The sequence below is a fragment of the Panthera onca genome, chromosome A3 (genome assembly GCF_046562875.1).
Source record: "Panthera onca isolate mPanOnc1 chromosome A3, mPanOnc1 haplotype 2, whole genome shotgun sequence".
Classification (NCBI taxonomy): domain Eukaryota; kingdom Metazoa; phylum Chordata; class Mammalia; order Carnivora; family Felidae; genus Panthera; species Panthera onca.
Window position 1 is genome coordinate 15489984 of NC_138341.1, and position 10411 is coordinate 15500394.

Here is a 10411-nt window from a genome sequence, read left to right on the forward strand (position 1 = left end):
TCTTCCTGCTTCCAGACTATTAGCCCTCTAAAATCCACACTCTGCGCAGTAACCTTAAAATCACTTCTTTTCTTTTTGTAATTTTTATTATTTATTTATTTTTGAGAGAGAGAGAGAGAGGGAGGGAGTAGGGGGGAGGAGAGGGAGACACAGAATCCCAAGCAGCCCCCAGGCCCTAAGCTGTCAGCACAGAGCCCCATGTGGGGCACGAACTCACTAACTGTGAGGTCATGACCTGAGCCAAAGTGGGAGCCATCCAGGTGCCCCTAAATCACTTCTTTTCTTAAACCTTGCAACTTCGCTTCTAGAAAAATCCAAATTGGAGGTGGGGTGGGGTGGGGGTGGCTGGTGCCTTGGTGACTCAGTCCCTTAAGTGCTGGACCCTTGGTTTTAGCTCAGGTCAGATCTCATGGTTTGGGTTGGTGAGATGGAGTGCACACTCACACACACACACACACACACACACACACACGCACGCAGTAGGGCTCTGCAATGATAGCACTTAGGATTCTCTCTCTCCCTTTCTCTCTCTCTGCCCCTCCCTCACCTCTCAAATAAATGAACTTATGAAAAGAAAAATCCAAATTCTTTTTCATGGCAAAAAGAGGGATTCAGTCCCTCCTCCTCTGCAGCACTGACCATATCCAGAACTGTATTCCTGTTCTCCATGCTTCAAACAAGCCAACCTTCCCCCTGTCCTGGAGGACGCCAAGCATGTTCCCACCTTGCTTATCAGCACGATGTCTTCCTTAAAGCAGCCTTCCCTGAGGCCATATCTTAATTAGTTTTTCAAATTTATTTTTACCACCATCCATTGTAACAACTACATTTTAGATTATGAGCCAAGAACTACATAGATAATATACACACAACAAAAATGACAGTTGCATGAAACAATATTTACACTTACCACATGTGATGCTATTTTATTCACCTCCACATTCAGTTCTGTCTCATTTTTTTTAAAGATGTGATCATGAACATCTAAATAGAGTTCGTGATTGACTAATGTTCCCCAGTTGGAAGTTTTAAAATTCTGTTTTAAATAGATTCTTGCTTACCATCACTACTTTTCCAATCCATCACAGCATCCTCTGTGTCTCATTTGGAGGACTTACCCAATTTGTAATTATTCGATACATAATAAATTTATTTATTTCTGGGGGTATCTGGGTGACTCAGTCGATTAAGCATCCGACTCTCGGTTTCGGCTCAGGTCATGATCTCACGGTTTCGTGAGCTCAAGCCCCTTGTCAGGGTCTGTGCTGACAGTGCAGAGCCTGCTGGGGACTTTCTGTCTCCCTCTATCTCTTCCCCTCCCCTCAGGCTGTCTCTGTCTCTCTCAAAATAAATAAATAAACTTTAAAAAAAAAAGTTTATTTCTCTATGCCATCAGACTGTAGGCCCCAGGAGGGCAGAGCTGATGCCCGCATTGTTCGGTGCTGAATTCTGTAAACTCCACCTTACGGCCTGCAGGGTCCCAGCCTGTGGTGGGACTGAGGCTTTAGGAAATGGAAGATCAGAGAACAGGGCTGAAATCCACCCCTGCCTTGGCAGGACAGTAAACAGGCACGACAGACTGTAAGAAAAGAAAGAACTTGGCATTACTTTCTCCAGCGGTCTAACGATGCCAAGGAAATAGATTTGCTCAGTTTCACTTCCCTGCCTCACAACAGATGGCTCTGTGCTGGTCACTGGCTCCACGGACAGCCCTTTCCTCTGGCCTCCTCTAGTGGGGAGTTGATCCTCCTCCACCACCAGGCTCCTTCTCTGAAGAAATCCAAGTGTACAAGCAACATAAGTGCAATGGTCTGTTTCAGCACATTTCCATGTAGGCATATGTAAACATTAAAACTATTTGGTTAGGCTAAGGAATAAATATGGGTAGTTTTCCTTAAAAATTCATTGGAATACTACTGTTTTGTTTTCACAACCCTAAAAAAACTATTTCTTTACTGGTCAACTCTGACTAGGTTGGGCTATGGTAATAATGACCCCAAAATCTCAGGGGTTCATTTCTTGCTCTGTTATGTGTCCTTCAGAGGTTGACTGCAATTCTTCTCCACCTCTTTTCTTTTCTTTCTTTCTTTTTTTTTTAGAGAGAGATCACATGCAAGTGGGAGAGAGAGAGAGAGAGAGAGAGAGAGAGAGAGAGAATCTTAAGCCGGCTCCACGCTCAGCACAGAGCCCTACCTGGGGCATGATCCCACCACCCTGGGATCATGACCTGAGCCAAAATCAAGAGTTGGCTGGTTTAACTGACTGAGCCACCCAGGCACCCTCTCCATTTCTTCTTCATTCTGGCACCCAGACAAGAGGCAGACCCGATCTGAAACATGCTGGTCTTGCGGCAAAGGAAGGAAATGGGAGATGGCAGAACCAGATGACAGATCTTAATGTTGCTGCAAGTAAGTGGCTTACATCAATCCCGCTCACATGTGCTTGGCCAAAGCAAGTCATGTGGGCAAGCCAGTGTCAGCGTGTGAGGAATAGGATTTTACATCAAATCCTTGGAAACCATAATACAATCTAGCATATACCTTTTATATACCTTTTATAATGGGATGGATGGGTGCCCCCTGAGGTCTCCTGTCTAGATTCGGGAATAATCTTAGGCCTCTGAATCCTGATCAGCTTTTTGTCAGAGGCCCCTCCCTTTGGCCCATCTAACTCTGACCTTTTTTTTTTTTTTTTTTTTAGGATTTTATTTTCAGGTAATCTCTACACTCAACCCCGAGATCAAGAGGCACACGCTCCACCAACTGGGACAGCCAGGCACCCCTACTCCTGACCACTATCTAACAGCTTTCCAGCTTCACAGGTGGAGTGCCTCAGTGGATTGATTTCTGCGTTCTGGCTGCTTAGGCCTTTGAGAACGGAGCTGCACTAGCTCTCAGCTCAGACCGATTGGGAAAAGTCTCTGAAAGCCTCTCCTGACAAGTTGTCACCAGGGAGAGCCACGCCCATTCTTCCCTTCCGGTTGTGTACTGAGGCCCAGCTCCAAAAGGCTCCTAGGACATATGCAAGGCCATGGTGTCTGTTGAATTCAGAAAGATATTTTCTCATATCCTGGAATTTCTGATGCGTGACCAAAAGCCTTAGTTGTGCTAATTTACAGAAACGTCCAGATTCAGTTCTCTCTGACTCTGTGTGCCAGAAACCTAAGGGAAGGAGGTTTATTGCACAGGCCTGAATGCAGAGGTTCTGCAACTTGAATCCCTAAGAGGCTTATTAAAAGGCAGATTCCTAATACTCAGGATTCACAAGGCAGATAGCCAGATACTCTTATTCAGATGGTTCGGGACTGGGCCTAGGAATATGCATTTAACAACCTCTGTAGGAAACTGCTACCTGAGGGGCTTTGCAACATCCTGGTTCTAATGGTCTCGACAACAGGCCTGGACAGGAATCCGATGCAAGGGCAAGTGCAAGGAAGTGGCCACCCAGCCCAGAAGGTGCATGGTGAGGCCAGATCCCCATGCAAGACAGGCCTCTGAGGGACTGACTGTATGATCATAAGACCTCTTGGGCCAGGGAGTGACCACTCTCTCCATCACACTTCTTAAGAGCAGTCACAAAAACTCAGAGCACCAAATCCAAAACCTCTTCCAGGAGTTCAGACAGCTCTACTTTGGTAAGTGTCCCAGTGTCAGCCCCTCTGGCCAAGCTGGTATGTAATCCTGATTCTCCATGAATTGTCTGCTTCCTTTCCCGCTCCCTTTCCTGCTGGCCATCCTCTACACAGTCTCGAAATCCACAAGAGCTCTTCTAGGTCAGTTTTTAAGAAACTGTCATAGATTTTTTCCTAGCTGTAGAAGTCATGCTACTTACTGTGGAGAGGTTAGCAAATGTAGATAAGCAAAAAGAAAATAAAGACCATAGGTAACACTACCGTCCAAAGATAAGCTATGTGGTATTGTCTCTTTTTCTCTGCTTGTATAGCCATATATTTTTTATTAAAAATGGCATCACACTGTATATTGCGATCTTCTTACTTGCTTTTTGTTTGTAAAGTGAACTTTTTTTGTTATATTCTTCTAATGCATCATTTTTAATGGGTATATTGTATCCTATCGTATATTCCACTTATTTAAGCAATTCTCCGTTGGGGGACATGTCATTTCTAGTTTGTTTTTGATTATAAAGAGTGCTTCAATGAATCTCCTTTTATGAATTGTTGTGAACTATTAATCTTTTCCCATAATAAATTGCTAGAAGTAGAATGTCTCAATGACCAGGCCTTCTTTGGCCTCTTCTTTGGCCATCATGTTAAGAATTCCACCCATTATGGTTTCAGCTGCCACGTCTCTACTGGTAATTCCCAAATCCGGGTCTCTTTTCCCAATCCTGTTCCTGAGCAATAGATTTACATTAATAACTCTGCCTGCTGTACTCTCTAGTCACAGGTCACAAAAGCACCTCAGGCTCAACCATAGAATGAACTCAACTTCCTCCTTTTTAAAAAAGAATTATTTTTAAGTAATCTCTACACCCAACATGGGGGTTGAACTCATAACCCTGAGATTAAGAGTCACATGCTCTACCGACTGAGCCAGCCAGGCGCCCCTCAACATCTTCCTCTTTAATAAACTCCGTTAGTCCTCATTTCTGCCTGTGGAAACAGTATTCTCCCAGCCACACGGGCTGAGATTGGTGTCCTCTTTCCTCTCTTGATCCCCTTGTATTAAATGCGTTATCAAGGGGCACCTGGCTGGCTCAGTCGGTTAAGCGTCTGACTCTTGACTTCAGCTCAGGTCACAGTCTTATGGTTCCTGGGTTCAAGCTCCACATGGGGCAGTGCAGAGCCTGCTTGGGAATCTCTTTCTCTCCCCACTTCGTGCTTGCTCTGCTGTCTCTCAAAATAATAAGTTATCAAGTGTTCTACCCACATCTCCACCAGTTCAAATCCTGGCCAATTCTCAAAGCCTATCTCAAATCACTTCATTATAGGAAGCTTATCCTTATCTTTCCAGATGTACATAATCCCTGAAGGAGAAGGAGAAGACAGAAGTAATATGTGAAGAAATAATGGCCGAAAAAAAATTGAAACTTGATGAAACCTATAAGCCCAATGAGCTTCAAGCACAAGAAACACACACACGTAAAACCTTACATTTTTTAATGTACATTGTACATTTTAAAAAAATCAAGGAACATTATTTAAAAATTGCTTGAGGGGCGCCTGGGTGGCGCAGTCGGTTGAGCGTCCGACTTCAGCCAGGTCACGATCTCGCGGTCCGTGAGTTCGAGCCCCACGTCAGGCTCTGGGCTGATGGCTCAGAGCCTGGAGCCTGCTTCCGATTCTGTGTCTCCCTCTCTCTCTGCCCCTCCCCCGTTCATGCTCTGCCTCTCTCTGTCCCAAAAATAAATAAAAAACGTTGAAAAAAAAAAATTTTAAAAATTGCTTGAAACCAGTGACAGAGCAAAACTTTTAATCACCAAAAGTTAAAAAAAAAAAAAAAAAATGAACAAGAGGTACCTGGGTGGCTCAGTCGGTTAAGCGTCCAACTCTTGATTTCGGCTCAGGTCATGATCTCATGGTTTGTGAATTTGAGCCCCGTGTTGATGTTGGGCTCCATGCTGGGTGTGGAGCCTACTTAAGATTCACTCTCTCTTGGGGCGCCTGGGTGGCTCAGGCGGTTGAGCGTCAGACTTCAGCTCAGGTCACGAACTCACGTTTGTGAGTTCGAGCCCCGCGTCGGGCTCTGGGCTGATGGCTTGGAGCCTGGAGCCTGCTTCCGATTCTGTGTCTCCCTCTCTCTCTGCCCCTCCCCCATTCATGCTCTGTCTCAAAAATAAACATTAAAAAAGAAAAACTTTAAAAAAAAAAAAAAAGATTCACTCTCTTCCTCTGACCCTCCCCACCCCTCAAAAAAAAAAAAAAAAAAACAAAGTTAAGGATGACAGAAAATTTCTCAGTAGAGACGTGTACAAAAAGACAGTGCAGCAACATCTTCAAGGTACTGAATGAAAAACAAAAACCTGACAATCTAGAATTCTATATTGAGGGACAAAATCGACCTGTGTGAGAAAATAATTGAGAAGTAAATGAATGCCCAAGCAACATGGGATTCAGGCACACGAGAGATGCAACTTAGGGCTGATGGAATGAGCACACACGCTAGATCAGCCCTGCCTTCACCAAACTATGAATCCCTCATCCCGGGGAATTTAACTCCGGTCCGAGATTCAGTTTCTGCATCCATAAAATCAAGAAGATGCAAACCCCTGACCTAGGCATTTCTTGGAGTTGTTCTTAGGATCAAGTGAGGTAACAGACACGGAAGAGTTGGCAGCTATAGAGCGCTGTGTAAATATTGTCACGAGGGGGTGTTTGAGCAAGGAATGGGGAGAGGAAGGACTGAAAAGGAAGAAGAGTTTCTGACCTGGAAACCAGAAAGAGTAAGAGTTTCCGGTCTGTTTGAACGGAGTTTTGTGTCTGTTGTCATTCAGTTAGGTAGCGCAAAATCTGGACAAGGCATCAGGAAACCTGATTTATATTCCCTGGCCCTCCTGCCAGCTGAATGACGGTTAAGTAACTCACTTGCACGTAAGTGGCTGACTAGATTCCTTGTGTCGACTCTCTGTGACACTTATTTTTGGTTAACAGTTAATTATCTTTTAAAAAAGATAATGTTTTTCAATGTTGTTTTAGAGAGAGAGAATCTCAAGAAGTCTCTACGCAGAGCATGGAGCAGGAGAGAGAGAATCCTTTTTTTTTTTTTAAATATATATATAATTTATTGTCAAGTTGACTAACATACAGTAAGTACAGTGTGCTCTTGGTCTTGGGGGTAGATTCCCGTGATTCATTACTTACATAAAACACCCAGGGCTCATCACAACAAGTGCCCTTCTCAATGCCCATCACCCATTTTCCCTAGAGAGAGAGAATCTTAAGCAGGCTCCACTCAGTGTGAAAAAATGATACCAGATGGAAATGCTCAGTCAGTTGAGGGTCTGACTCCTCATTTCAGCTCAGGTTATGATCCCAGGGTTGTGGGATTGAACGAACCTCCCAACAAATCATTTTTCAAAGCTAATTCATTGGCAGCCCATTTGCCAAATGATTGGAAGAGAGAATGGCCAATTTACAAAATCTACCTAATTTACTAAAACCGTCTAATATTTAAAAATTTTTCAACATATATGGATGTATTGAGGACTTGCTGTAAGTCTGCTGTTGTGCTAAGCACTGTACACACTGCCTTCTCTTATGAAGTCATATGGTGCTACTCAAGCTCACAGAGGCTAAGTGACTTGGCCAGACTCATGGTGTATCAGTGGCAGTACTGAAATTGAAAACCAAGCCTGTCTGAATCCAGTATCTGATTTCTCAACAACTCCTGTATGTAACCCAACCTGTTTTATAAGAACTACTGATTTTTTTATGTGCCAGGCACTCTAGATTCTGCACATGAATTGTATCACTTATTATTTACAAATCTGAGCCATCAGAGACTTTTCCTAGAGAAGATTCAGAGAAGCTATACCACATGTCATTTTAGGACTCTCATCTGTTTGGAACCCTCCAGTAGGCTCCCCTCCTACTAAGTCTTCATGATGAACTACATACAGCGGCCAACCCAAAACCTCCTGAGCTCACGGCCCACTGCTCTCCGTGCTGCTCCCTTTCTACTCTCTTCACTCAAGCTGGCTATTCCTTGAACACTCCAAGGGTTCTCCTGCAGGTCCCTCTAAGATGTTGTTCCTCCTTCAGGTTTCATTCACATATCACATTATTCTAAGTGTGGCCTTTCATGACATCCACAAAAATTGTACCCACCCCATAGTTCTATCACTAATTTACTATGTACTTTTAAATTGCCTTTCCCCACTTAAAGGAGACCAGGGGATTTTTACTACTATGCCCATCTCTATGTCTCTTGTACCTGGGACAAAATATACACTCAAAATTTATCGGTTGAATTAAACATTTGCTCAAGGCCAGAGTGTGAACTGGGTACTGAACTCAGCAGATGATCCCTAAGACCATGCTCTTTCCATTGCATAAAACGTGCTAATGATGCCAGGAAAACACATGTTCCAGTGAGCTCGGTTTTGGGAACAAGGGCCTCACAGGACCCGAATTTTGTTTGATAGGCCTCAGAAACACTTGGAACTTTATGGAGCTTCTACAGCCACATTCATAGCAGTAAGTGCTGAGAATGTGTAGAAGGCCAAAACCAGAGCAGAGTGGACAGAAGCAGATGGAAGTGGAAAAGCGATAGAAGCAAATTGCAGATGATGAAGACAGGTGAACCCCCACAAAAAGTTGTGAAAGCCAAGAGGTTGGGTAGTCAACAATGTTGGATGATAAAAACCAAAACTGAAGTTAAAAAGCATAACAGGACTTTGGGATTTAGGCCAGCATCAGGATCTCAAGAGACTTTTTTGTGGGAATTTCAGAGGGAGTGCCAAACTTATAAGTCAGAATGCTGACATTTATGAGCTACTTAATTAAGGCAAAGTTGCTTCCTATTTAGAAAAAAAAAACAAGGCCAAATGTTTAAACGTTTATCTTCAAATTTATCTCTACCTGAATTTTAGAATCAAATATACTAAACTACTACTGTTTTTCTCCAGAACTAGCAGACAGAAGAAAAAAAAAATTACCTTTTAAGGCAAACAATTTTAGCATATATTCACTAGGATATTTAACTGTTCTGTGACAACAGATTTCCCTTTACTGGAAACATGACCCCTTAACAATCTTTTTTCCCCTTCCTTAGGGGAAATGATTGGGATTAACACATTGTTACTGTTCTCTATAAACTCCAAGGCCAGTGTCCTTTTCCACAAGATAAAGCTGCTTCAAATGAAGTTGTGATTAAAGGTCATGATGGCCCATTTCCACTCCAGGAGGAACAATGCCCAGTTGGGCCCACAAAGCTTGGCTGTGGATTGCAGGCAAACACCACCCCCACCCCTAAAATGGGCCCCACCAAGTCAGGGACCTAATGTGTTCACATTTTGATGTAATCTCACTACTGAAAAATAGCTATTAAGTTTGGTTAATATCTAAATACACCTTAGCATGACCTTCAACAGAGAACAGAATTAAACCAACTAAGGAAACAATGGCTCTCTTGCAAAAGTTCAATTTTTTTTTTTAAGTTTGAGAGAGAGAGAGAGCGCGCGCAGGCAAGTGCGCACACAAGCTAGGGGAGAGGCAAAGAGAATCCCCAGCAGCCTCCATGCTGTCACAGAGCCTGACACGAAGCTTGATCCCAGGAACCATGAGATCATGACCTGAGCCAAAATCAGGAGTTGGATGCTTAACCAACTGGGCCACCCAAGCACCCCTCTATTTATTTATTTTTTAACATTTATTTTTTGAGAGACAGAGAGAGAGACAGAGTGTGAGCAGGGCAGGGGCAGAGAGAGAGGGAGTCGCAGAAACTAAAGTAGGCTCCAGCTCTGAGTTGTCAGCACGGAGCCTGGTGCAGGGCTAGAACTCACAAACGCAAGATCACGACCTGAGTTGAAGTCGGATGCTTAACTGAGCCACCCAGGTGGCCCTCTATTTCAGTTTTTATACAGAAACAAAGTGAGGCCTAGCTCAGAGAAGTTATCCTTGATTTGGAAATCTTCTAAAACAATAAAGATATCAGTAAAATACCCTCTACTACCCCAAACTGGGCATACCCCAAACACAACTGTACTTTCCTAGTTACGCTTTATTTTGGTGGTGGGTGTTTATAAGTGAGATTGCAACCAAACAATTGTTCTCCCTTTAAAAAACGTGTAAAGTATGTTTTTTGGTTGTTAGGTCTATATGATGTATGTGTACATGGTCACTACTGCTACATTCTCAGCAAGATGCAGAGTGGTGTATTTTCAGGAGAAAATTTTTAGTCATGTGGTTTATAAGCCGTGTGGTTTATGTGCTCTTTGGTTCCCCTCCGAAGGTCAACAGACACATCTTACCTTGAATTATTCTTTTTCTCCCCCTCCCCTATGAATTATTCTTGATGAACTCATTACTGAACTACTAAATGATCTTTACATAAAAACAGAGCTTGCAGGGGGGCGCCTGGGTGGTGCAGTTGGTTAAGCGTCCGACTTCAGCTCAGGTCACGATCTTGCCATCCGTGAGTTCGAGCCCCGCGTCGGGCTCTGGGCTGATGGCTCAGAGCCTGGAGCCTGCTTCCGATTCTGTGTCTCCCTCTCTCTCTGCCCCTCCCCCGTTCATGCTCTGTCTCTCTCTGTCTCAAAAATAAACGTTAAAAAAAAAAAAATTAAAAACAAAAAAAACCAAAAAAAAAAAACAGCTTGCAGGGCACCTGGGTGGCTCAGTCGGTTAAGCATCTGACTTTGGCTCAGGTCATGATCTCGCAGTTGGTGGGTTCAAGGCCTGCGCGTCTGACTCTGTGCTGACAACTCAAGAGTCAGGAACCTGCTTTGGATT

At 43.6% G+C, this 10411-nt stretch overlaps 1 long non-coding RNA gene across 1 annotated transcript; it reads left to right on the forward strand.

The window, feature by feature from the left end:
• The first annotated feature begins 5861 nt into the window (after positions 1 to 5861).
• LOC132689522 (uncharacterized) lies at positions 5862 to 8186 on the forward strand. Its single transcript, XR_009615038.3, has 2 exons — positions 5862 to 7348; positions 8104 to 8186. It is a non-coding gene; the product is annotated as an uncharacterized LOC132689522 (long non-coding RNA).
• The last annotated feature ends 2225 nt before the right edge of the window (positions 8187 to 10411 follow it).